Below are 26,041 nucleotides of genomic sequence, written 5' to 3'. Positions count from 1 at the left end.
CTCCACAAGCATAACTTTACCAGGCTGGTAGATCAGATGGAGGAGGAGTTCAGGAGGTGGGACATGCTGCCATTGTCTTTGGCGGGGAGGGTGCAGTCCGTCAAAATGACAGTGCTTCCGAGGTTCTTGTTCCTTTTTCAGTGCCTGCCCATATTTATCCCCAGGGCCTTCTTTAGGAGAGTGACTAGCAGTATTCTGAGTTTTGTGTGGGCACATGGGACTCCGAGAGTGAGGAGGGTGTTCCTGGAGCGAGGAAGGGATGGAGGTGGGCTGGCACTGCCCAACCTTCTGGGGTACTATTGGGCAGCCAATGTGTCAATGGTGCGTAAATGGGTGATGGAGGGGGGAGGGGAAGCGTGGAAAAGAATGGAGATGGCGTCATGTAGAGGTACGAGCCTGGGTGCCATGGTAACGGCACCGTTGCCGCTCTCCCCTAAGAGGTTTACCACGAGCCCGGTGGTGGCAGCGACCCTAAGAATCTGGGAACAATGGAGACGGCATCGGGGGGAAACAGGGGGCTCGATGGAGGCTCCACTGGGTGGCAACCATCGGTTCATCCCGGGGAACACGGATGGGGGATTCAGGGGGTGGCAAAGGGCGGGCATCAGCAAATTGAGGGACCTGTTTATTGGCGGGAGGTTTGCGGGCCTGGGGGAACTGGAAGATAAATTTGGCCTTCCCAGGGGAACATGTTCAGATACCTGCAGGTAAAGGCGTTTGCTAGGCGACAGGTAGAGGGATTCCCTTTGCTGCCCTCGCAGGGGACGATGGACAGAGTGCTTTCGGGGGTGTGGGTAGGAGAGGGGAAGGTGTCTGACATCTATAAGGTAATGCAGGAGGTGGAGGAGTCGTCAGTGGAGGAGCTGAAGGCTAAATGGGAGGAGGAACTCGGGGAGCAGATAGAGGACGGGACTTGGGCGGATGCCTTGGAGAGAGTCAACTCTTCCTCCTCATGTGCGAGGCTTAGTCTCATCCAATTTAAGGTGCTGCACCGGGCCCACATGTCCGGGACTAGGATGAGTAGGTTCTTCGGGGGTGCGGACAGGTGCACCAGATGTTCGGGGAGTCCTGCGAACCACGCCCATATGTTCTGGGCATGCCCAGCACTGGAAGAATTCTGGAAGGGGGTGGCGGGGACGGTGTCGAGGGTGGTTGGATCCAGGGTCAAACCAGGGTGGGGACTCGCGATTTTTGGAGTTGCGGTAGAGCCGGGAGTGCAGGAGGCGAAAGAGGCCGATGTCCTGGCCTTTGCGTCCCTAGTAGCCCGTCGAAGGATTCTGTTACAATGGAAGGATGCAAGGCCCCCAAGTGTGGAGACCTGGATCAGTGACATGGCGGGATTTATAAAATTGGAAAAGGTCAAATTTGCCCTGAGAGGATCAATACAAGGGTTCTATAAACGATGGCAGCCTTTTCTGGACTTCCTGGCTCAGAGATAGGTAACTGGGTCAATAGCAGCAGCAACCCGGGGGGGGGGGGGGGGGTGTATTATTGTAGTGTTTATTCTGTAACTTTATAGTGTGTTAATTTACGTTGTTGTTAAAATGCTGGGTTGTTCATGGGGATGGGGCGAATGTATATGATTGTTAATATTATTGTTATTTTCGGTATTTTACTAAGGTGCGTCAATGTTGTATAAAATCAAAATTTCTCAATAAAAATTATTTTTAAAAAAAAACACAGCAGAGGGGCAGCATCCTGGTGGAGGAGGATGAACACCAGGCCACATCCAATGAGGAGGATGGGCCCCAGCCCCACCATACCTGGTTCCCCTTTGGCCCCAGCCCCTCCATACCTAGTTCCCCGCAGCTCCAGCCCGACCATACCTGGTTCCACGCAGGGCCCAGCCCACCATACCTGGTTGCCCACAGGCTCTAGTCCCGCCCCCCTGGTTCCCCGCAGGCTCCAGCCCCTCCGTACCTCATTCCCGGCAGACTCCAAACCCACCATACCTGGTTCCCCACGAGCTCCAATTCTGGTATTGCTCGACTCCATGGCTCTGGCCCTGATTTATGTTTGTTCCTCCTGCCCACCAGCCTTCCATACACTGTTTGCCGCTCCACCAATCAGAGACTATTTTTATCGCTCATTTGCTGCTGATAGGCTCAATAATCAGTCTATCAGAGAGAAATAGCTTGTGACTGGAGGAGCAGCTCCAAGCAGAATCTTGCATTGAAACTCAAATGGGTAACAGGAATTTTGAAATCTGCCTCCGGGGCCATGTAGAAGGGCTTTGCAGGCTGCGCCTTGGACAAACCCCTGCACTAGTCTGGTGGACAGTATGCTCAATAGGGAGAAACATACTTACCTGCAGAAAGGTGCCTCACTAAGGGATTGGGGTGCAGGGGACACAGGCTGATACCAATATCTTTTGATGGTCTTCAGTGAGAGATGGGTGTGGTGCTACACAAGCCTCCCACCACCACCATCCACCACACCCTCCCACATTGCAAAGGTCCTATAGGTGTTTCCCCCAACTGAAACATTGTTAACAGTCAACAGCAGAATTCCGATAATCTTTGTCCACCTGCTCGGACAGCGTCCAAGGTCAATGTTCTCATGAAAAAAATGTTTGGGAATTTTTTTAAAAATTGAAAGCGTAAACTGATATCACAAATCATATTAATACCACACTATGGTATCCTGCTCTAGATTTTCTCTCCATCAATAAAAATGTTGTTGAGCATTTTGCGGACATCCTTAAAACAAAAGGATAATATTTCATTGAGAATGGTCTGATCTGTGAGGCTGTGACCCATGAATTCTATTGCAGGCAACGAATGTTTGGAAACCTAATCAATGAACTTGGATTCATTCACATCCCGGGCGCAATTCTCCGCTCCCCACGCCGGGTGGGAGAATCGCGGGAGGGCCGGGCGACTCACGACATTCCCCCCTGGCGCCCCCCACGATTCTCCCACCCACCGCTCGGAAGAATCGCCGCTCGCCATTTTTCACGGCGACCGGCGATTCTCCAACACGGATGGGCCGAGCGGCCTGCCGTTCGCAACAGGTTCACGACGGCGGCAACCTCACCTGGTCGCTGCCGTCATGAACATGGGCGCCAAACGCTGGTTTGATGCTTGTGGGGGACGGAGAGGGGAGTGAGCACCACGGCCGTGCTCGGGAGGGGACTGGCCCGCGATCGGTACCCACCGATCGTCGGGCTGGCGTCTCAAGGGGACGCACTCTTTCCCCTCCGCCGCCCCGCAGGATCAAGCCGCCACGACTTGCGGGGTGGCGGAGGGGAAGACGGCAACCGCGCATGCATGGGTTGGCGCAGGCCAACCTGCGCATGCGTGGCTGATGTCATTAGGGACGCCGGCCGCATCATTCTCGGCGTGCCGGGCCTTGATGCCAGCGACAAGGCCCAGTGGCCGAGAATATCGGAGCGCCGCTCCTAGCCCCCCGGGTGAGGTGAATAAGGGGCGGAATTCTCCGCTCCCATGGAAAATCGAGAAGGCCGACGTGAACTCGGCTGAGTTTCACGACGGCATCGGAGGCCGCTCCTCTCACCTTATTCACCCCCACCCGGGGGGCTAGGAGCGGCGCATGCGCGGTTGCCGTCTTCCCCTCGGCTGCCCCGCAAGATGTGGCGGCTTGATCTTGCGGGGCGACGGAGGGGAAAGAGTGCGTCCTCTTGAGACGCTGGCCCGACGATCTGTGGGCACCGATCGTGGGCCAGTCCCCTCCCGAGCACGGCCGTGGTGCTCACTCCCCTCTCCACCCCCCACAAGCGTCAAACGAGCGCTTGCTTCCATGTTCACGACGGCAGCGACCAGGTGTGGTTGCCGCCGTCGTGAACTGGTCGCGAATGGCAGGCCGCTCGGCCCATCCGGGTCGGTGAAACGCCGGTCGCAGTGAAAAACGGCGAGGGCCGATTCTTCCGAGCGGGGGGGTGGGAGAATCGCGGGGGGCACCAGGGGGGCATGTCGTGAGTCGCCCGGCCCTCCCGCAATTCTCCCACCCGGCGTGGGGAGCGGAGAATCGCGCCAAGGTGAGAGGAGCAGCCTCCGAGGCCGTCGTGAACCTCGGCCGAGTTCACGACGGCCTTCTCGATTTTCCACGGGAGCAGAGAATTCTGCCCGGGGCCAACTTCCTGCCTAAAATGGGCTTCTTGGAGTGGCTCACCATACTTGGACCTATGAACATTGGGTGAATCAAAGGCCAGCAGAGTCCCTTATTTGCTCCCTCACATTAGATCCAAATGAAAGGTTCAGGAGGGTTTTGCATGAGGGAGATGGCAAACCAGTGCAAACTTGCTTTGTGGAGTCCCTGTTTCTGTGTATTCCAAAAAAGGATGAGTTTTAACACTTGGAGGACCCCCACTGTGTGCCCTCTGCATTTTATTGAGCAGGATGTCTGGAAGAGTTGCCCAACCCAATGCAGGCACAACACCCCCATCCCCACCCCCATCCCCAACAAACACTGCACCCCCACCGTAACAAGGACTGCCCCCCTCCCACACCTCAATGCAGGCACAAACCCACTCCCCCACTCCACAATCAGTATCACCCTTTCCCACCAGGGGAACCCGCTGGTTCCTCCCTTCCCCCATTTGAGTATGTGGTGTCGGCCCCTGCAGGGCAATTAGGTGATGTGGGCTTCCCAGCATCAAAGCTGGCCTGTGTCACCCACAGTCATCACCTTGACGTCATGTAAGCGGGTTCAGCCAATAGCCACAGACCTGGACCAGATCCGCGACGACTTCTGGACTCACATGTGGGTGCTACCACGGTCGGACTAAATCCACTTCATTCTGTCCAATCAACTCTTGGGTGCTAAAACCTGAAGTTGTTATCTTCAACAACTGCAGGGACCTTTAAAATATGATAGTTATCCTGAAAATTACATTGCAAATCCATGCTCAAACTGACGTTTCGTAATAACCCAGTTAGTGTTAAAATGTTTTCACCTTTTAGCCAAAATGTTGCCTCTGTCCTCAGCTCTGATTCCATGGGTGGAATTTTTGGGGTTTTAGGTCAGGTCCTTGCCTTCAAGGTCAAATTGGTATCCTGACCATCACTGTGGAGAAAAAGTCATCCGGCAGCTTTTTTCCTGCAAAATAGACCAGTTTGTCACAACAGAGCAGGCTCAGATCCCAAATACGGATGGCCTGTGTCTGAAAGACCAATAGGAGGTCTTCCAGCTGGGAAGAAGTTACAGCCTGTCTTTTCAGGATACGGCGAGAGAGAGAGAGAGAGAGGGCGCCTCGATCTTGAGGCACCCTTACAGTACCTCAAAAACTTTTCAATTTAAAAATGGCCGCAGCAGCAGGTCTACCATTGTGGAGGCCCACAGCCTGCAGCCAGAGTGGCAGGAAGTGCCTCAAATTCTGCTAGAGCGCTACCCCTCTCACCCTCTGTCTGCCACCTAGATATCACCTCCAAGCTGTGACCTTGTTCCCCACATCGCAGGGCACAGAGGCGAACTGGAAGTTTCCATCAGGCTCTGACAATTGGCCTTAATAGACCATTAACTTACTTCAATTGTATATCCGCTGCTTGCGGGCATTAACTATTAATCTGACCACGATTCCAGCTCTTGGAAAATAGTCCAGGGGTGGCATGGTGCCGGGAAAGTGGCCCGTCAGTTGGCAGGGTGAGATTTTGTGCCCATCTACCTCCACGGGGGAAACTTTAGCCCAATGTCCAGCTTATGTTGCTGATATACTGAAAACAAAGTGTGGGTGTGTGTGCAATCATGTGAGATTGTCTTCTGTTCAAAACAAGCATGATGCTTTACATCACAGTGAGAACATGGTGTAACATTGCTACCTACTGGTGTAGTGGCAGATGACACTTGAGGACCACATGACAATGACTACAGAATTGCTAGGTTTAGAAAGCGTTTGTCCCGGCGAGAGATGCAGGGAGAATCCGGCAGCAAAACTCACAGTATGTTCAGCCTCTTTACCAATTTTATTCCACAAGTTTCACGCCACGCTCGTGGTGGGTTGCCTCTGATTCGCTCACCTCGGGAAATCTCAGGGCGCGATTCTCACAAAAGGGAACAAAGTCCCCGAGCGAGCGCGTATAGCCGCGTGTTTCCCAGCACTCACAGTGCCGATAAACACATGGCTATTCAACGAGCTCACGTTGAATAAGAGGCCTGAACGGGGAACATGTGGCCGAGGCCGCACATAACCCCGTTTGTTGCAATGGGGAGTTCCATTTTTAAATGGTGCCCCAATCTCTGAGGCCCACGAAACAATCCCCAAACTTCCCCCACCCAAGCCTGAACGCACCTACACCCCCCCCCTCAATACTCACAATAGGCATCCCCGGCCCAATAGCACGCGTGAAAAAAAGCCAACCTGGCACCCTGTAATTGGCCATGCGAGCTGGCAGTGCCACATAGGCACCTTGGCAGTGCCAGTCTGACACCCTTGTGGCACTGCCAAGGTGCCAGGTTGGCAATGCCAGGGTTCCCAGGTAGCACCCGCAGTGCCTGTGATAGTAAGCACCAGCTCACTCCATAAGAGGGTGGGCAGCACGGTAGCACAATGGTTAGCACATCACGTGGTCACCAACGATTTGGACATTGATGGCATGGTATCCCTGTGGTGGCACCCACCCATGCCGTCATGAAGATCACAGAGTAATTTTGGTGTCGTCAATTACACCCTGCACCTGGGGAATATCTGCTATGTCGGTGAAGCCCATGGACTGGTCATCCCGACTCTCCTGGTCCCAGCCCAAGTTGATGTACGTGTGGACCCTCGCAGACAGGACACCTGTGACCTCCCTTATGCAACTGTATGCGGCTGACTGGGAGCTCCCACAAAGGTCACCAATGCAGCCCTGAAGCAAGCCTCTGGCACAGACGTTCAGAGCGGCAGTGACTTTCAGGACCACAGGCAATATCTGACCTCCCAGTCCATGTGGTGTAAATAATTGCATCAACTAGCACATGTGGTCTACCGTCCATTGGGACAGATGCAGTCTTTCCTGGCACTGGATCTCTGACATCTGGAGATAGGATGTTCTACGGTGGAATACCTGTGGCCGGTAGTGTCTCCTCTGAGGCTCCACCATCTGTGGCCCTGCTCCCTGAAGATCAGCAGCCCAGCCTCCCCCTTTTCAGCAGGGCTCTGGTCCTGGCTGTGTATAGTCGCACATCAATGTCACTGCTGCTGCTCGATCACACTCACACGAATTGCCAGCTTTGACTGGCTCCATGATTCTCCCAAATCAAGAACTGAAAGGATGAGAACATCAAAGTGAGCAATGAGGAGTCCTGACAGAGCCCTGAACCACAATCCTCTCAGGGTCTGGGACATCCACCCATGTGCATCACTGTCTGTGTGCGCCTTTCCAATGTGCCTCACTCCCTCCCCTGTCACACAACAGTCTCCTCGACTCCACCTGAATGAAACACTTTGACCCTTGAGAGCTGCAGGAGGCCATGTGACTCCCACAAGGGTGAGGAGTGGGGCAGTGGGAGCATTCAATGGACTTGCGTTCTGACCTCACGGAGAATGAGATGATGCCACCTATCATCTCCTCAATGTGGTGACTGATGAGAGATTTCACCATAAAGCCTTGCATTGGGGGCCACATTCATGTCACCTCCCTGTTATGGAGATGTGAGGATTAGCTTTGAAGTTCAATGCTAGGGGACGAGGCTTTGAACCATTTTGATCAACATAAATGACCAGTAAACTAAATCAAATACACCATCGCAAGGGTGCCAGTGAACAAGGCATGCTCCCTCTCCATGGATACCCGGCTTTAAATGTAGCCACGGAAGAGAGGCAGACGGTTGGGTTGGATGACTCCCTCGATCACCTGCTGCCTGGACCTGTGAATGGCAAGTTTGGCCAGGCCTATAAGCAGATTCAAGAGGAGGTCCTCATCCTTCCTCACCCACCTCTGCACCCGATGCTTCCAAAGAGTTAAAAATTGGGTGCCAATCAGTGGCACACTCAGGCATTGCAATGCTGACTAAATTGGCATGATTGGCTCATCAAGGAAGGGTCAGGGAGCTGATTAGGCAAATGCCCTTGTTGCAGGCGCAGCTGTGAAGAGTGCAATTTTCAGTCAACTTCATCCTCAGAGGGAAACCACATTTCCCCAGCTCGTATGGGCTGTGGATTAAATGAGCCTTCCAACTTGAACAGTGTTATATTGTTTTGTTGCTGTAAAGACGACAGGTATGGAGATGCCCACACTCTGGATTCTTATAAAGCACGATGAGAGGTTTACGAAGGATGCCACTCATACGATCAAAATGGTAATCTGCCCAAAGCCCACGCAAACACTCTGCTGACGTTGCTACACATCACGTGATGCAGAAGCAGCAAGAATGCATTCCCAGATACATAAAACTCCTCCCCTTTACTCCATTCATGCAACAAAAACAACATTTATACATCAGATCTCCTTATGTGTTATTTATATACATATAAAAAATTCAATAAGTCTCTGTGGTGGACATATCTTTCTTTGTGTAGAATGTGGTGTTCTTGAACTTAGCTGCCTGCAACCTCGGAATTTTCCTCATTCCTTTCTGTAGATGGTGCTTCTTGAGTAGTTATTTCAGTATCGATCACTATAGACATTGAAAAGCCCTCAGAAACAAAATCTGAACTCATCACTGTGTCTCGTCTTTATTCCAAATCTTCTAAATATAGAACTTTTTGAGATGTTTCTGCAAACTCACTTCATGCAGCAAGTAACTGATCAGCATGATATTGCCAACCTCTTTCATCGTCCGTCTGTACAATCTATGATATTGGACCTGTCTTCGCGAAGACCATAGCTGGTATCTATTTTGTTATGCTCTTGACGTAGCATAAGCTGCTTCCTTGATGTGCACTCTGACAAAGGAAGGTTTAGACTTGGAGATAGCTTTAACACATTTATTAAACTGTTACCAATTCTCCTACTTGGATTCGACTCTCCTATTAATCCTGCTATAGCTACTCAGACTGACGAACCAGTCTGCTACAATCCAGGTGGTGGGTTTGATGTGTTTCGATCAACCCTGTATGCACTCACTAAGAGTCTCCACTGGAAAGAGGAAGATCATGTATGCTGTGTCCTTTTATATGGGTTGGTGTAATGCCCCCTGTGGTAGTGTCACCTCTGTGTGTGTTGTGAATGCCCATTGGTTGTGTCCTATCTTACTGACCTATTGGTTGAATGTCTGTGTGTCATGTCTCTGGTGCTCCCTCTAGTGTCTAGCTAGTCTACATGTATTTACATTAACCCCTTGTGTATTTACAGTGATGCACATCACCACAGTACCCATTTCTCATTAGTGGTGTAATTCCTAGCTAGCACTCTGTCACCCTGGTTGAATACTCCATTTTTAAAGATTTCCTCCCTCTTAGCCATTTGTGTTCATTGTTGTCATTTGACGATCTCTGAAGTATTAGTTCGAGTTAACAAATTAAACTGTGTTCGTAGTTTCTTCTTGAACAACAGCATTGCCGGTGAACTTTGTGTGGTATCATGTACAGTGTTTCGATAAGATATTCAAAATTTGTTTGCTCTTCATTATAATGTTCCCCGGTCCGTCAATGCTTTGATATAATGCTTTACTGATTGCACAAAACATTTGGGCAATGCATTCATTTCTGGATGATATGGAGCTGACTTGATATGCTGTATATCGTCCCCTTAGAAATAAACTGCGTACCATTATCACTGACAATCTGTTCCAGTGTTCCAAATCTTTTGATTACCTTGTCTAGTTTCTCAGTGGTCTTCTCTGTCATCACTGACTTAATTCATGTGACTTCTGACCATTACGAGTGTGCGTCAACAATCACTAAGAACATGTGACCTTCCAGTGGACCAACACATTCGATGTATATTCTCTGCCACGGCTGTGTCAGCCATTACCACAGATGTAATGGTTGTAATGGTGGCAATGGTGGCAATGGTGGCGTGTTCCTTAGTTTTGCACAAGATTGGCATTGTCCAACTTTCTCTTCAATTTGAGTATCTAATCCTGGCCACCAAATATATACGCATGCCAATTCTTTCATCCATACCACATCAGGATGTCCCTCATCCAGTTGGTCAAAGACTCTACTATGCAAGCACAGAGGAATAATTTTGTGGGTTCCCCATAATAGTTCTCCATTCTGTAATGTGATTTCAAGCCTTTGTGTCATGTAGGGCTTGAGGTCTGGATTTTTTCTAACGAACATCTGACAGTGTTCCTTTTTGGACCAAGTCCATCACTTTCCCCATCACTGGTTGGTTCTCACATATCTTTGAACTTGAGATGAAGTCACAGGTACACCATCCACGAGCGAGAAATACAAAATATTGATGAAATATTCTTCAGGGTCAGACATTGCTTTTCATGGCAATCGTGATAAATCTTGCATTTGCAATCTGGTCTGACTTGCGATACTGGATATCATAAGTGTATGCCGATAATATCTTTTTTAAAAAATAATTTTTATTGGAATTTTTTGAAAAATGTATATGAACAGAACAATAGTAATAATAACAATAATACACACCCCCGGCACCCGTAACAATGCATGTAACAAACCCCCCACCCCCCCCCCAACCCAATAAACAACAAAATAAATTAACAATAGCAAAATTAACTTAAACAATACCCCCCTGAGACCCCCCCCCCCCCCCCCCCCCCGAGACCCCCCTCACTCCCGGGTTGCTGCTGCTGCTGACCTAGTTCCTTATCGTTGAGCCAGAAAGTCGAGGAAAGGCTGCCACCTCCTAAAGAACCCTTGTACCGACCCCCTCAGGGCGAATTTGACCCTCTCCAGCTTAATTAATCCCGCCATGTCTTTGATCCAGGTCTCCACGCTCGGAGGTCTCGCATCTTTCCACTGCAGCAAGATCTTTCGCCGGGCTACTACGGACGCAAAGGCCAAAACATCGGCCTCTTTCGCCTCCTGCACTCCCGGCTCCACCCCAACCCCAAATATCGCAAGTCCCCAGCCTGGCTTGACCCTGGACCCTACCACACTCGACACCGTCCTCGCCACCCCTTGCCAGAATTCCCCCAGTGCCGGGCATGCCCAAAACATATGGGCATGGTTCGCTGGGCTCCCCGAACACCTAATGCACCTGTCCTCACCCCCAAAAAACTTGCTCATCCTCATCCTGGACATATGCGCCCTGTGCAGTACCTTGAACTGCTGGAGGCTAAGCCTCGCACATGAAGAGGAGGAGTTCACCCTCTCCAGGGCGTCCGCCCATGTCCCCTCCTCAATCTGCTCCCCCAGCTCCACTTCACACTTAGCCTTCAGCTCCTCTACTGATGCCTCCTCCACATCCTGCATCACCTGGTAGATGTCAGACACCTTCCCATCCCCAACCCACACCCCAGAAAGCACCCTATCCCTTACCCCCCGCGGGGGCAGCGAAGGGAACCCCTCCACCTGCCGCCTAGCAAACGCCTTGACCTGAAGGTACCTGAACATATTCCCCGGGGGGAGCTCAAACTTCTCCTCCAGTTCATCCAAGCTCGCAAACCTCCCGTCAATGAACAGGTCTCCCAACTTCCTAATGCCCGCCCTGTGCCACCCCAGGAACCCACCATCAATGTTCCCTGGGACAAACTGGTGGTTCCCTCGGAGCGGGGCCTCCACCGAGCCCCCCACTTCCCCCCTGTGTCGCCTCCACTGCCCCCAAATTTTGAGGATAGCCGCCACCACCAGGCTCATAGTGTACCTTGTTGGAGGGAGCGGCAACGGCGCCGTTACCAGTGTCTTCAGGCTCGTGTCTCCACAGGACGCCCTCTCCATCCGTTTCCATGCTGCCCCCTCCCCATCCATTACCCACTTACGTACCATTGAGGTGTTAGCCGCCCAATAGTACCCAGAGAGGTTGGGCAGAGCCAGCCCCCCTCTATCTCTGCCCCGCTCCAAAAAGACCCTCCTTACCCTCGGAGTCCCGTGCGCCTAAACAAATCCCAGAATGCTGCTGTTCACCCTCCTAAAAAAGGCCCTTGGAATGAAAATGGAGAGGCACTGAAACAAAAACAAAAACCTCGGGAGCACCGTCATTTTAACGGACTGTACTCTACCCACCAACGACAACGGCAGCATGTCCCACCTTTTAAACTCCTCCTCCATCTGCTCCAGCAACCTAGTAAAATTAAGCTTGTGCAGAGTCCCCCACCCCCTAGCCACCTGAACCCCCAGGTACCTAAAACTCCTCACTGCCCTCTTTAGCGGGAGCCTGTATGCCGATAATATCAATGATCATCTTTGAAATCTACTAGTGCCAAAGAAGGTGTACCTTCATACGACCCGAGAGTAAAATGAGGTCCATAAAAGGTAATGGTGAAGACTTCTTGTGCCGAAAAGTATTCTCAAAGCTTCTTTTTCTATCCGAGCATAATTCATTTCTGCACTAGTAAGAGTGCATGAAGCAAATTCTATCGTACATTCCTCCCCTGAAGTCATAATGTGCAAAGATGAGGCATCGCAAGCTAATTGCAACTTTATCTTGGGATTATAATGAACCAACAGCCTTCAGTAAAACTTCATTGTATCCATTATCACATTCCTCTGACCAGTGCCATGCCTGTCTGACACATGGAAATGGGTGTAAAGCCTTTAATCATGTTGTTAAATTCTGCACAAATTTACCATAATAATTGATCAATCCTAAAATCAACCTTATTTGTGTCACATTTTGAGGATGTGATGCTTCTAAGATTGCTGACTTTCTTCAGTTCTTTGTGTACACCATCTGTGTCAATATATGACCAAGTAATTTCTGGATGAATTGAAAAAGGTCACACTTTCCCTTTTAAATCTCAGATTGTAGCTCTGTAACCGCTTCAGGCTAGCTTCCAAATTTGTCAAGTGTTCCTGTTCACTTGAACCGGTGATGAGGATGTCATCTAAATAACATTGCACTCCATTCAACCCACTTAGAATTTGATCCATGGATCTTTGAATAAGAGCAAGCGCAGATATCATTCCAAAAGGAAGCCTTCAGCAATGAACCAGACCTTTGTGCGTTACGATGGTAAGCAGTGTCTATGATACGACAGCCACATTCATCTGAAGATATTTCTGTGAAAGGTCAATGTTACTGAATTTCTGTCCTCCAGCAAGACCAGCAAACAAGTCTTCAATCAACAGCAGTGGATAATGATCTGCGCATAAAACTAGGTTAATAGTAGTTTTAATATCTCCACAAATTCTTACTGAGCCATCTTGTTTTAATACAGGAGTGATTGGGGTCGCCCAATCACTTGTTTTTTTGAAACACATTTTATTCAACTTGTATCAAAGTAGGTTACAGGAAATAAACACCCCGGGAAACATTCTTCCCAACAATCAACTACACAGTTTGTACAGATTTTTCTCCTTTTTCACCCCCCCCCCCCCCCCCCCCCCCCCCCCCCCACCCACCCTGCGACAAATTGCTCCTCAAACAAGGTCACAAACATACCTCACCTTTTCTCAAACTCCCCTGCTAAGCCCCTTAACTCATACTTTATCTTCTCTAACCTCAGGACGTCATACTGGTCACCCAACCATGCTGCTACCCCCGGTGGCGATGCTGACCGCCACACCAGCAAAATTTGTCGCAGCGCAATCAGAGAGGCGAAGGCCAAGACATCAGCCTTCCTCCTCTCCATGAGCTCCGGCTTCTCTGAAACCCCAAATATCGCCACCAAAGGGTCCGGGTCCACTCCCTCCTCTACTATCCTGGCCAAGTCCGCGAACACTCCCGCCCAGAATACTTCCAATTTTTCACAACCCCAAAACATGTGCGCATGATTCGTTGGCCCCCGCACACACCTTTCACACTCATCTGCTACCCCCTGAAATAACCCACTCATTTTCGCCTGAGTCATATGCACCCTGTGCACCACCTTAAACTGTATCAGGCTCATCCTTGCACAAGAGGAGGTCCCGTTTACTCTTTGCAGTGCCTCACTCCATACTCCCCAATTGATCTCCATTCTCAACTCCTCTTACCATTTCTCCTTGATCTTCACCATCCGCTCGCCTCCCTGCTCCCGCAGCCACTTATATATATCCCCAATCCTTCCCTCCCCTTCCACATCCGGAAGCAGCAGTCGCTCCAGCAGGGTGTATGCCGGCAATCTAGGGAACCCCTTCCAGACCTTTCGTGCAAAGTCCCAAACCTGTAGATACCTGAACTCACTACCCCTCGGCAGCTCTACCCTCTTCCTTAGCTCCTCCAGGCTGGCAAAGCCTTCCTCCAAATACAAATCCCTCACCTTGACCAACCCCACTTCCCTCCACCTCCTGTACACACTATCCATCCCCCCCCCCCCCCCCCCCCCCCCGGCTCAAACCCATGATTCTTGCACGGCGGCGTTAGCACCAACATCCCTTCCACCCTAAAATGCCTCCTCAGCTGATTCCATCTCTTCACCATGGACTGCACCACTGGACTCCCTGAATACCTACTCGGAGCCGTCGGCAATGCTGCCGTCACCATAGCCCTCAAACTAGACCCTTTACAAGATTTCTCCTCCATCCTAAACCACTCTACCCCTTCTCCTTCCCACCACCGCCGCACCTTGTCCACATTCGCCGCCCAATAATAATGAAGCAAGTTTGGTAACGCCAACACCCCCCCCTGCTGCCTCTGCCTCTGTGGCAGGGTCCTCCCTACCCTTGGCACCTTCCCCGCCCATACAAAGTCAGAGATGATTGTGTCCACTTTCCGTAAAAAGACCTTTGGTATAAAGATCGGGAGAGCCTGAAAGATAAACAAGAACCTCGGCAGAATATTTATTTTCACCACTTGGACCCTTCCCGCCAATGTTAAGTGCAGTGTATCCCACCTCTTAAGATCCTCCCTGGCCTCCTCCACCAGCTTTGTTAAGTTCCACTGATGGAGCCACATCCATTCCCTCGCTACCTGAATCCCCAAGTACCTAAACCTATCCCCCGCTATCGTAAACGGCATCTCCCCTAAATTAGCCCGCTGTTCCAGCTCATTCACCGGGAGTACCTCGCTTTTCCCTACATTTAGCTTGTATCCCGAGAACCCCCGAATCCTCCCCAACAGGACCATAATCCTTCCCATACTCTCCAACGGGTCTGAAACATACAGCAAGAGGTCATTGCCATAGAGCGACACCCGATGCTCCCTCTGTCCCCTCATTTTCCCCTGCCACTCTGCTGACCCCCTGAAAGAGAAACAAGAACCTCGGCAGAATATTCATTTTCACCACTTGGACCCTCCCCGCCAATGTTTTTTTTTTTTTCTTTTTTTTTAAATTTAGAGTACCCAATTATTTTTTCCAATTAAGGGGCAATTTAGCGTGGCCAATCCACCTAACGTGCACATCTTTGGATTGTGGGGGAGAAACCCACGCAAGCACGGGGAGAATGTGCAAACTCCACACGGACAGTGACCCAGGGCCGGGATTCGAACCCAGGTCCTCAGCGCCGTAGGCAGCAATGCTAACCACTGCGCCACCGTGCTGCCCACTCCCCGCCAATGTTAAGTGCAGTGTATCCCAGCTCTTAAGATGGCTCTATGGCCAGCGCAAACAGCAGCGGCAATAGTGGACACCCCTGCCTCGTATCCCTGTGTAAGTCAAAGCTCATATCATTCGTCCTCACCCTCGCTCTTGGTACCACATACAGCAACTACACCCGTGCCACAAATCTCGGCCCATACCCAAACCTTCCCAAAACTTCGAACAAGTACTGCCACTCAGAAACGGCCCTAGGGTTGCTGGCGCCCCGGGCAAGCTGAACTTCGGCGCCCTTATACATACTCTAAAATTCTTCGTATTTTGTAATCATTACATTTGACAATCATTTCACTAGAGTTCCGGTAAGTTTGATGGTCATTAATCATTATCATAAGCATGAACAAAGTTGGCATTATTTGTGTTGCAGTTAGGCATGTCACGTTTATAACTAAATATTCCCAGTTTCGTCTGTATTACACGGTTTACACCAGCATTTGGTTTTTCTGAAATATTATTTCTTACTAACATCGACTTAATGGTAGAAGTGTACCTAATAGCTATATTCACATCGAGATCACATCTGTTTGTAAAATCGTCTGTCGTACGTAAAAAATAGCTTCCTAGCCCAGGGGCTGTATTTTTACGTGGGTCCCGCACTTGACTTGACTGGAATTCAAGTAAAAATAGCCAACAGAAAATGATTTACGGTCACGTAAAAATAGACACTGCGTTGTAAAATAAATTAAAAACAGTCAGATAAATACTTCATAAAAATTATGAAATAATTTGTCACGCACTCCTTGATGGCGCCCCCCTAGCACATGGCGCCCCGGGCGACTGCCCGAGTTGCCGGTACCTTGAGCCGGCCCTGCTGCCACTCCACTCGATCAAATGCTTTCTCCGTGTCCATGGACACCACCACTTCCAATACCAGAGCTCTCCAGATCTACCAGATCTTATATTACTCACGAGCTGCCTGCCCTTCACAAAGCCTGTTTGATCTTCTGCAACCACCCGGGACACAATCCTCCATCCTCCCCGCCAACAACCTCGCCAATACTTTCACATCCGTGTTCAACAGTGATATGGGTCTAAACGACCCACATTCCACCGGATCCTTCCTTTTTTTGGGATTAGTGTGATTACTGCCTGCTTCATCGCCTCCGGCAACTCCCCCTTCTCCAGTGCTTTATTAAATGCCCCCAACAGATGTGGTGCCAGGTCCGCCGCAAATTCCTTATAAAATTCTGCCGGGTAACCATCCGGCCCAAGGGCCTTTCCCGACTTCATATCCCTGATACTATCCAGCACCTCCCTCAGCCCCAGGGACTCCTCCAATGCCTGCCTCTTTGCTTCCACCACCTTGGGAAATTCCAGCTCGTCCAGAAACTATGCCATGTCCCCCTCCTCTCCTCCTGGGTCTGTCTCATAAAGTCCCTGGTAATACTCTCTAAATGCCTCATTTATCTTCCCTGGCTCTGACACCACATCCCCAGCCCCAGTCCAGATCTTCAATGTTTCCCTGGACGCAGCCTGCCTCCACAGCTGATGCGCCACTAATCCCAAAAACGGGCCTTCTCCCCAAACTCCTATTGCACCCCTCTTGCCGTACGCAGTTGCCCTACCGCCCTCCTTGTATGTACAAGTCATGAGAACAGTGATTAAACAATAAGTCGAAATCATTTGTGTGAGTCCAAAACCCATCAATCAACATGGTCAAATGTCTCTCTTGGTGGGTTGGTGAATTTGATGGTGGCATGTCCTTGTGAACGCCATCGGTGTCCCTGTGCATCAGGAACCAAGAAGTGGTCAAATCACTTTGCTGTTTGATTTGGAGTTCTTTTGTTTTTTTTCGATGCTTGTGATAGTGATGTTGGATGGCATCTGTCCTGAAAGCCAGGTTGCCTCTCGGTAGTGCAGCACACATGAGTTGGGAAATGCATCGTCCTGCCATGGTGTGTACTGAGCTGAGCAGCAACAGTGTCCCTCATGGTCAGAGTCGTACCATGTCGTATCAGTCGCAGTGCAATTGGTGTAGTCTTTGTCGCTGGTATGCGTCGTGTCGTTGTCTTTGAGATGGTGTTTATAGGTTGGGATGTTGTGTTTGCTGGTTCTGTTGTTGTGTTCGCTGCGCTCAAGGACCACACACTGTGGATTATACAAGTCCTTCACATAGTTACTCATGTCAGTGTGCGTCGTGGCATCTGCTGTCACCCAGAGCATGCCATCACCGAGTTCGTGGCACTCCCTGTCTGGAGTAAAGTCCGGCTTACGTGAATCAGAGTTGGCGTTTGGTTGCTCCCCATCTGGAGTCTGGTCTGTTTCACCTGAGTCAGTGTTGGTTTGTCAATGCTCCCCGTCTGGAGTCTTAGCAGGTTCACTGGACTCAGCTGAGATTTCTTGAAGCTGCACGTCTGGAGTCAGAACATGCAGGAATGCATTGACTTGTGGAGAGGTTCGAGCGAATGAGGTTGGAAGTAACGTGGTGTCACAGGAGTCACCAGTGGTCTCTTCAGTGAACGTTGAGTGCTTCTGTACACACTAGCTGAGGTCTGTCACATTGCACATCTTGCATGGGAAGTGGGATGCTGTCGTCACTCGCCTCACATACAGTGGACAGAGCCTCAGTATCTTCTTGTTGTTCACTTGGGCTGGGTAGGCTGTCAGAGTTTTCTCCTTGTGGCTCATACAATGTGGGTGGACAGTCATAGTCACTTTGTTGTTCACTTGAGTTGGGTAGACTGTCAGAGTCTTTTTCTTGTGGCTCGAACAATGTGGGTGGACTATCATAGTCGCTTTGTTCTTCATTGGAGCATGATATAGCGTCATGGTCGTCCTGCTGTGCACTGGAGCGTGGTAGACTGTCATAGTCTTCTTGCTGTTTACTTGAGCATGGCAGACTTGTATCTTCTGCTGCTAGTTGGTCAGAGGAGGTTGCTAGACCCTCATGATCTTGTTCCTGCAAGGACTGCGCTTTGGAATCTTGCGTTGCTATCGTGGAGGCTGTCCACGAGCTTGCTGTGGAGGCTTGTGACACTCGAGTCACTTCTTGTTCATGCAAGGACTGCGCTCTGGAGTCTTGCATTTCTTCTATCGTGGAGTCTGTCCACGAGCTTGTTGTGGAGGCTTGTGACACTGGAGTCACTTCTTATGTGGAGGCTGGGGCCCTTTGTGGTGCGTGGACCACTCTCGGTGTGGAATGGGGAACCCTTAGTGGTGCATGGACCACTCTGTGTGGCAGCAGGCCGCTCTCTGCGGGTTTATACCACTGTCTGTCTCTTGGTGTCAGGCCGCAGCATAATCCTGCACTCACGAGTCGGGATGTCGTATATGCTGGGCTGAAGATCCTCAAATCCGAAGAACGAATCCGCGTCTGTGTCGGATTCAGTACGGGGGTCGCCATTTCTAATGAAAAAACCTTTGTCCGAGTCGTAGTCCTCTAGGACTATAGCAGCACTGTTTGCGCCGGAGCTGGCATTGGACTTGCGATGTCCAGAGAAAAAATAAAGGTCGGTGTCGTAGTATTCAAGGTGAATGGAGAGGTGAAAGGAGTATTCAAGGTGAAAGGAGCTGCGCTCCGAAAGCTCGTGTTTGAAACAAACCTGTTGGACTATAACCTGGTGTTATAAGACTTCTTACTGTGCTCATCCCAGTCCAGCATCTACACATCGTAGTATCCAAGGTCTGAATCATCTGTTTGGGCGTAGCTAACTGCTTGTTGCAGGGTTCTGCGGAGGTTACTTTCATTTCCTGGTTGAATTTCAGGCATTGTGCTGTCATTCCAGGCGAAGGAAGCTTGTTTTACGGCTTTAAGAGATTTCTTTCGTGATTTGGGACATTTCCCCTTTAAGTGAGCGTGGTCCGGGGCCTCTGACGTCATGACGCATGTGACGTCAGCCATAGGAAGCGTTTGCACATGCGCAAACGGACCGCCTCACTCTGTGCGCTTCTCGCGCAACTGCGCATGTGCAGTACCTTTACTAAGATGGCCGCTGATCAAATTTGTTCTCTGCACCAGGATCTCGGCCTCGTGGTGAGTACTGGCGCCCCTCTTACCGTTTTCTGCTGGTTGGAGTGTGTTTTCCTCACAGTATTTACCCAATTTGTCCAGGACTGCCTGGAAGTTGCTCCTGTTTTGACTTTTGGAGAACTTGACCGTTTTAAAGATTTCTTCTGATCTGGCACCAGCGATGGTGAGCAGAAGCTCTGTCTTTTCAGCCTCGGCCATGTCTTGTAGGTCGGCTGCTACCAGGAAGATTTCAAACCTTTGCTGGAATGCCCGCCAGTTTTCGCGGAGATCGCCGTGGCACTGGAGCCGCTGCGGAACCGGGATTTTGAACATCTTGCCTGGGTATTGTTGCTGGTTGTCACTGTATGCTGAGTTATGGCTATATGGATTGAAACAGTTCACTCTGGCAGGGCCGGCTCAAGGCACCGGCAACTCGGGCAGTCGCCCGGGGCGCCATGTGCTAGGGGGCGCCAGACTCGGGTCCCGCGCATGCGCAGTTGGGCCGGTGCCAACCAGCGCATGCGCGGTGGCCGCCCTCCCCCGCTGTGGCCGCCCTCCCCCAGGGGAATGGGACAGTTCAGCGCCGACGTTACAGCGCTGCCGTTTCAGCGCCTGGACGTTTCAGCGTCAAAAATTTCAGCGCCAAAAATTTCAGCTGGCCAGCGCTCATTCATTCACAGGTCACTTTACAAGCGCAACGAGATTAACAGGGGAGCCAAAAAGCTGCAGTGCAAAGGTGGTGACACAGGTATACTTAGTTATAACACTTAGTTATTTGGCCTTTTTTTGGAGTTTTATTACTGTGTGCTAAGTGGTGTGCAGAACCCAGATACAGAAGCCTCACCCCCAAGGTCTGCTTAAATGTCATGTCTGATGCTTTTAAAATTTGCTTCTCTTTAAACATGGGGATAAAAATCCCATGCTCTTTAAACATAGGGGAGAAAAAGCTGAAACTGTCAGTGAGAGTTTTGAAAAACCCTCCGTTGAACTACATGTCATCTGGTGTAGGTTAGAAAACAATTTACCATCTGCTCATGCGGTTTCAATAATCAATAATCAATTATCACTCCCCCCAAGGACTATTATTATGACTGCATCCCGCTCCTTTCATTCTTTTCGTCTCTCTTGAGGGTGTTATTTCTAATCATGGTGCACTCTGTTGGTCGGGTTAGTTTCCCGGGGTCCCCCTGGCTGGGGCTGGAGTGATTATTCTTTTCCTCTTAATATGAATGGGGACAGTACATTTTCCCTGCTGGGACGGGAGAGGTTTGGATTTGGATGGGGTGCAGGTCCAATGATATGGCCAGTATCCTGTTGTCCCTGGGTACTTGGGATGTTCCTTCTGGAGGATGCTTATGAGGGGCAGTTCCCCAAGGTCTTGTTTTTCCTGCTGTATGATTTTTTTTTTCTGGTGCTGAAATGTCCTGTCGCTGAAAAGTCCTGGCGCTGAAACGGCAGCGCTGAAGCGGTGGCGCTGAAACGTACTGCACCCCTCCCCCAGGGCGGCACCCCTCCCCCAGGACGGCACCCCTCCCCGGTCCGCTCCCCCCCCTCCCCCCGCGGGTCCGCCACCCCCCGCGGGTCCGCCCCCCCCCCGCGGGTCCGCCCCCCCCGCGGGTCCGCCCCCCCCCCGCGGGTCCGCCCCCCACCCCCGCGGGTCCGCCCCCCCCGGCGGGTCCGCCCCCCCCAGCCCCCCCCAGCCCCCCCCAGGCCCCGCCCCCCTCCCAGGCCCCACCCCCCCTCCCAGGCCCCCCCTCCCAGGCCCCGCCCCCATCCAGCCCCCCCGGGACAAAACGGTGATTGTCACAGATCGGTGACCACACTGACGAACCCCTCCAGTCTCATATGCTGCCTCCATCGCCCCCACGCCCTCAGGGCTGCCACCACCACAGGACGTGTGGAGTACCGAGCTGGCGAGAACGGCAGGGGTGCCATCAGTAAAGCCTCCAGACTCGTACCTTTGCAGGATGCTGCCTCCATCCGCTCCCAGACCGACCCCTCCCCCACTACCCACTTCCTGACGATCGATATGTTGGCAGCTCAGTAATAGTTAATAAAGCTCGGGAGAGCCAATCCCCCTTCCCCACGGGCAAGTTCCAGAGTGCCCTCTTTACTCTTGGGGTTTTACCCGCCCATATAAACCTTGATATCGCCACATTAATACTTCTGAAAAAAGCCTTTGGGACAAAAATCGGGAGACAAAGAAAAGCAGTCTCGGAAGGACAGTGGGCAGGACGGTAGCATTGTGGTTAGCACAATTGCTTCACAGCTCCAGGGTCGCAGGTTCGATTCCCGGCTTGGTTCACTGTCTGTGCAGAGTCTGCACCTTCTCCCCATGTCTGCGTGGGTTTCTTCCGGGTGCTCCGGTTTTCTCCCACAGTACAAAGATGTGCAGGTTAGGTGGATTGGCCATGCTAAATTGCCCTTAGTGTCCAAAATTGCCCTTAGTGTTGGGTGGGGTTACTGGGTTATGGGGATAGGGTGGAGGTGTGGACTTGGGTCGGGTGCTCTTTCCAAGAGCCGGTGCAGACTCGATGGGCCGAATGGCCTCCTTCTGCACTGTAAATGCTATGAGATATGAGACAGTCGTCTTCAGCGTCTGAACGCTCCCCACCAGCGTCAGTGGGGGCATGTACCATCTATAAAAATCCCTTTTCATTTGATCCACTGCTTTGCCCAAATTTAACTTGTGAAGATGCCCCCAATCCTTGGCCACTTGAATCCCGAGATACCTAAAACTCGTCCCAACCACTTTAAAAGGTAGCTCCTTCAGCCTCCTTTTCTGCCCCCGTGCCTGAATCACAAACATCTCGCTTTTTCCCATGTTTTACTGATAGTCTGAAAATTGCCCATATTCTCCTAATACCTCCATGATTTTGGTCATCCCCCGCACCAGGTCCGTGATATAAAGCAGCAAATCGTCCGCATAGAGAGAGAGACCCTGTGCTCCACCCCCCCTCTCACTATTCCCCTCCAGGTATTCACTGCTCTCAGAGCCATTGCTAAGGGTTAAATGGCCACAGCAAACAGTAATGGGGAGAGCGGGCATCCCTGCCTTGCCCCCCGACAAAGGCTAAAGTATTCTGACCGAACTTGGTTAGTTCATACATTTGCCTCCGGGGCCTGGTACAGTAGCCGGATCCACTCCACAAATCCCTGGCCAGACCCAAACCTGCCTAAAACATCCCATAGATACTTCCACTCCACTCAGCCGAAAGCCTTCTCCGCATCTATGGCAACTACCACCTCAGCCTCGTGCCCCTCCGCTGGTATCATAATTACATTAAGAAGCCGTCTAACGTTGGATGTCAGGTGCCTGCCCTCTACAAATCCCGTCTCATCCTCCTCAATTATCTCCGGGGCACAATCCTCTATTCGAGTGGCCAGGATCTTTGCCAATAATTTGGCATCTACATTCAAGAGAGAATTTGGCCTGTACGATCCACAGCCCTCCGGATCCTTGTCACGCTTCAGGATGAGAGAAATTGATGCCTGTGATAACGTTGCGGGGCGTACTCCCAGCTCCTTGGACTCATTGAAAGCCTTAACCAGGAGCGGCCCCAGTAACCCAGAGAACTTCTTATAAAATTCCACTGGGAACCCATCAGGTCCCGGGGCTTTACCCGATTGCATTGCCCCCAGTCCATCTATCACCTCCCAAGCCCAATCGGGCCCCCCATGGCCTCCACCAGCTCCTCATTTACCTTTGGGAACTCTAGCCTCCCCAGGAATTGATTCATGCCCTCCTCCCCATCCGGAGATTCCTACTCGTATAGCTGGCTATAAAATTCCCGGAACACTTTGTCATAATATCCACTCATGTATATAATGAGAAGCAGACAGGCAGTGATTGACACGCAGGATGACCAATGAACACACAACATAGAATAACCAATCACCAGACAGGATACCACCACTATAAAGCCCACAGGGCATTAAGACTCTCCCTCTCTCAGGACCCAGCTACTGAGACAGTCAGAGTGCACAAGCTAGTGAGCACTATTACCACGCGGTAGCTAGTAAGTCTGTTCAAGCCAGTAAGAGGTCATCAATTGGATTAGTAGAGTGTCAACCCACAGCTGAACATGTACAGCAGTCCATAGTTAAATAAAACAGTGTTGGATCATCTCCTGTGTCAGACGTTTGTTTCTTTCTTTTTTTTTTTAAATAATTTTTATTGAAAAAAATTTTTACATGAAAATATTTACCCCAACTAACTATAGAATATTACAAAATATTCCCTCTTAACAAATATCCCCCCCCCCGCCCGAACTCGCGCGCGCGTTGTCCCTCCCCAAAAACAAACAAAGCAACAATCAACATCAAACATGAACTGCGAACAAATTTGCCCGCATTACAACCGTAAATAACCCACCACACCCGTTGCTGCCACCCCCCCTCCCCCCCCCTCCCGGGTTGCTGCTGCTGCGACCTCTGTACCCTATCCCTGAGCCAAAAAGTCGAGGAAAGGCTGCCACCGCCTGAAGAACCCTTGTACCGACCCTCTCAGGGCGAATTTGACCCTTTCCAACTGAATAAAGCTTGCCATGTCATTAATCCAAGTTTCCACGCTTGGAGGCCTCGCGTCCTTCCACTGTATTAGTATCCTTCTTCGCGCAACTAGGGACGCAAAGGCCAGTACTCCGGCCTCTCTCGCCTCCTGTACCCCCGGCTCCACCCCAACCCCAAAGATCGCTAGTCCCCATCCTGGTTTGACCCTGGATCCCACCACCCTCGACACCGTCCTTGCCACCCCCTTCCAGAACTCCTCCAGTGCCGGACATGCCCAAAACATATGGACATGGTTCGCTGGACTTCCCGAACACCTGACACATCTGTCCTCACCCCCAAAGAACCGACTCATCCTTGTCCCCGTCATATGGGCTCTATGTAGCACCTTAAATTGAATGAGGCTAAGCCTCGCACACGAGGAGGAAGAATTAATCCTCTCCAGGGCATCAGCCCATGTCCCATCCTCTATCTGCTCTCCCAGCTCCCCCTCCCACTTGGCTTTCAGCTCCTCTACTGATGCCTCCTCCGCCTCCTGCATTACTTTGTATATGTCCGATATCCTCCCCCCTCCGACCCAGACCCCCGAGAGCACCCTATCGCTCGCCCCCCTACTGGGGAGCAAGGGAAACCCTTCCACCTGGCGTCTAGCAAATGCCTTCACCTGCAAATGTCTAAACATGTTTCCCGGGGGGAGCCCGAATTTCTCCTCCAGCTCTCTCAGGCTCGCAAACCTCCCATCTACAAACAGATCCTTCAGCTGCCCGATGCCCACCCTGTGCCAGCTCTGGAATCCCCCGTCCATGTTCCCCGGGATGAATCTATGGTTCCCTCTTAACGGTGCCTCCATCAGACCTCCCACTTCCCCCCTGTGTCGCCTCCACTGCCCCCAGATCTTGAGGGTGGCCGCCACCACCGGGCTCGTGGTGTACCTCGTGGGAGGGAGCGGCCATGGCGCCGTTACTAGGGCCCCCAGGCTTATGTTGCCACAGGACGCCCTCTCCATTCGTTTCCAAGCTGCCCCCTCCCCTTCCATCATCCACTTGCGCACCATCGATACATTAGCCGCCCAGTAATACCCCGAAAGATTGGGTAATGCCAGCCCTCCACTATCCCTACTCCGCTCCAAGAAGACCCTCCTCACCCTTGGGGTGCCGTGCGCCCACACGTAGCTCATGATGCTGCTCGTCACCTTTTTGAAGAAGGCCCTAGGGAGGAAGATGGGCAAGCACTGAAATAAAAACAAAAACCTCGGGAGGACCGTCATTTTAACGGACTGCACTCTGCCCGCCAGCGACAGCGGCACCATGTCCCACCTTTTAAATTCCTCCTCCATCTGTTCCACCAGCCTAGAGAAGTTCAACTTGTGGAGAGTCCCCCAGTTCCTTGCCACCTGCACCCCTAAATATCTAAAACTCTTTCCTGCTCTCTTCAACGGGAGTCTCCCGATTCCCTCTTCCTGGTCCCCTGGGTGTATCACAAATACCTCACTCTTGCCCAAGTTTAGCTTGTACCCCGAAAAGTCCCCGAATTCTGCTAGCAGTTCCATCACCTCCGGCATTCCCCCTTCTGGGTCTGCCACGTATAGCAGCAGGTCGTCCGCGTATAGCGATACCCGGTGCTCCTCCCCGCCCCTTGTCAGCCCTCTCCACCCCCCTGAGCCCCTCAGTGCCATCGCCAACGGTTCAATTGCCAGTGCGAAGAGCAGGGGGGACAAGGGGCACCCCTGTCTGGTCCCCCGGTGGAGCCCAAAATACTCCGATCTCCTACCATTCGTCACTACACTTGCCGTCGGGGCCGAATAGAGCAGCTTCACCCATTTAATAAATCCCTCCCCAAATCCAAACCGTTCCAGCGTCTCCCACAGGTACTTCCACTCCACCCTATCAAATGCTTTCTCCGCGTCCAATGCCACCACTATCTCCGCCTCCCCCTCCACTGCCGGCATCATGATGACGTTTAGCAGTCTCCGCACGTTCGTATTAAGCTGCCGCCCTTTCACAAAACCCGTCTGGTCCTCGTGTATCACCCCTGGCACACAATCCTCTATCCTGGTAGCCAGGATCTTTGCCAGCAGCTTGGCGTCCACATTCAGGAGCGAGATAGGCC

This window comes from Scyliorhinus canicula, chromosome 15 (genome assembly GCF_902713615.1).
Source record: "Scyliorhinus canicula chromosome 15, sScyCan1.1, whole genome shotgun sequence".
Taxonomy (NCBI): domain Eukaryota; kingdom Metazoa; phylum Chordata; class Chondrichthyes; order Carcharhiniformes; family Scyliorhinidae; genus Scyliorhinus; species Scyliorhinus canicula.
Note: the sequence above shows the minus strand (reverse complement) of the source record.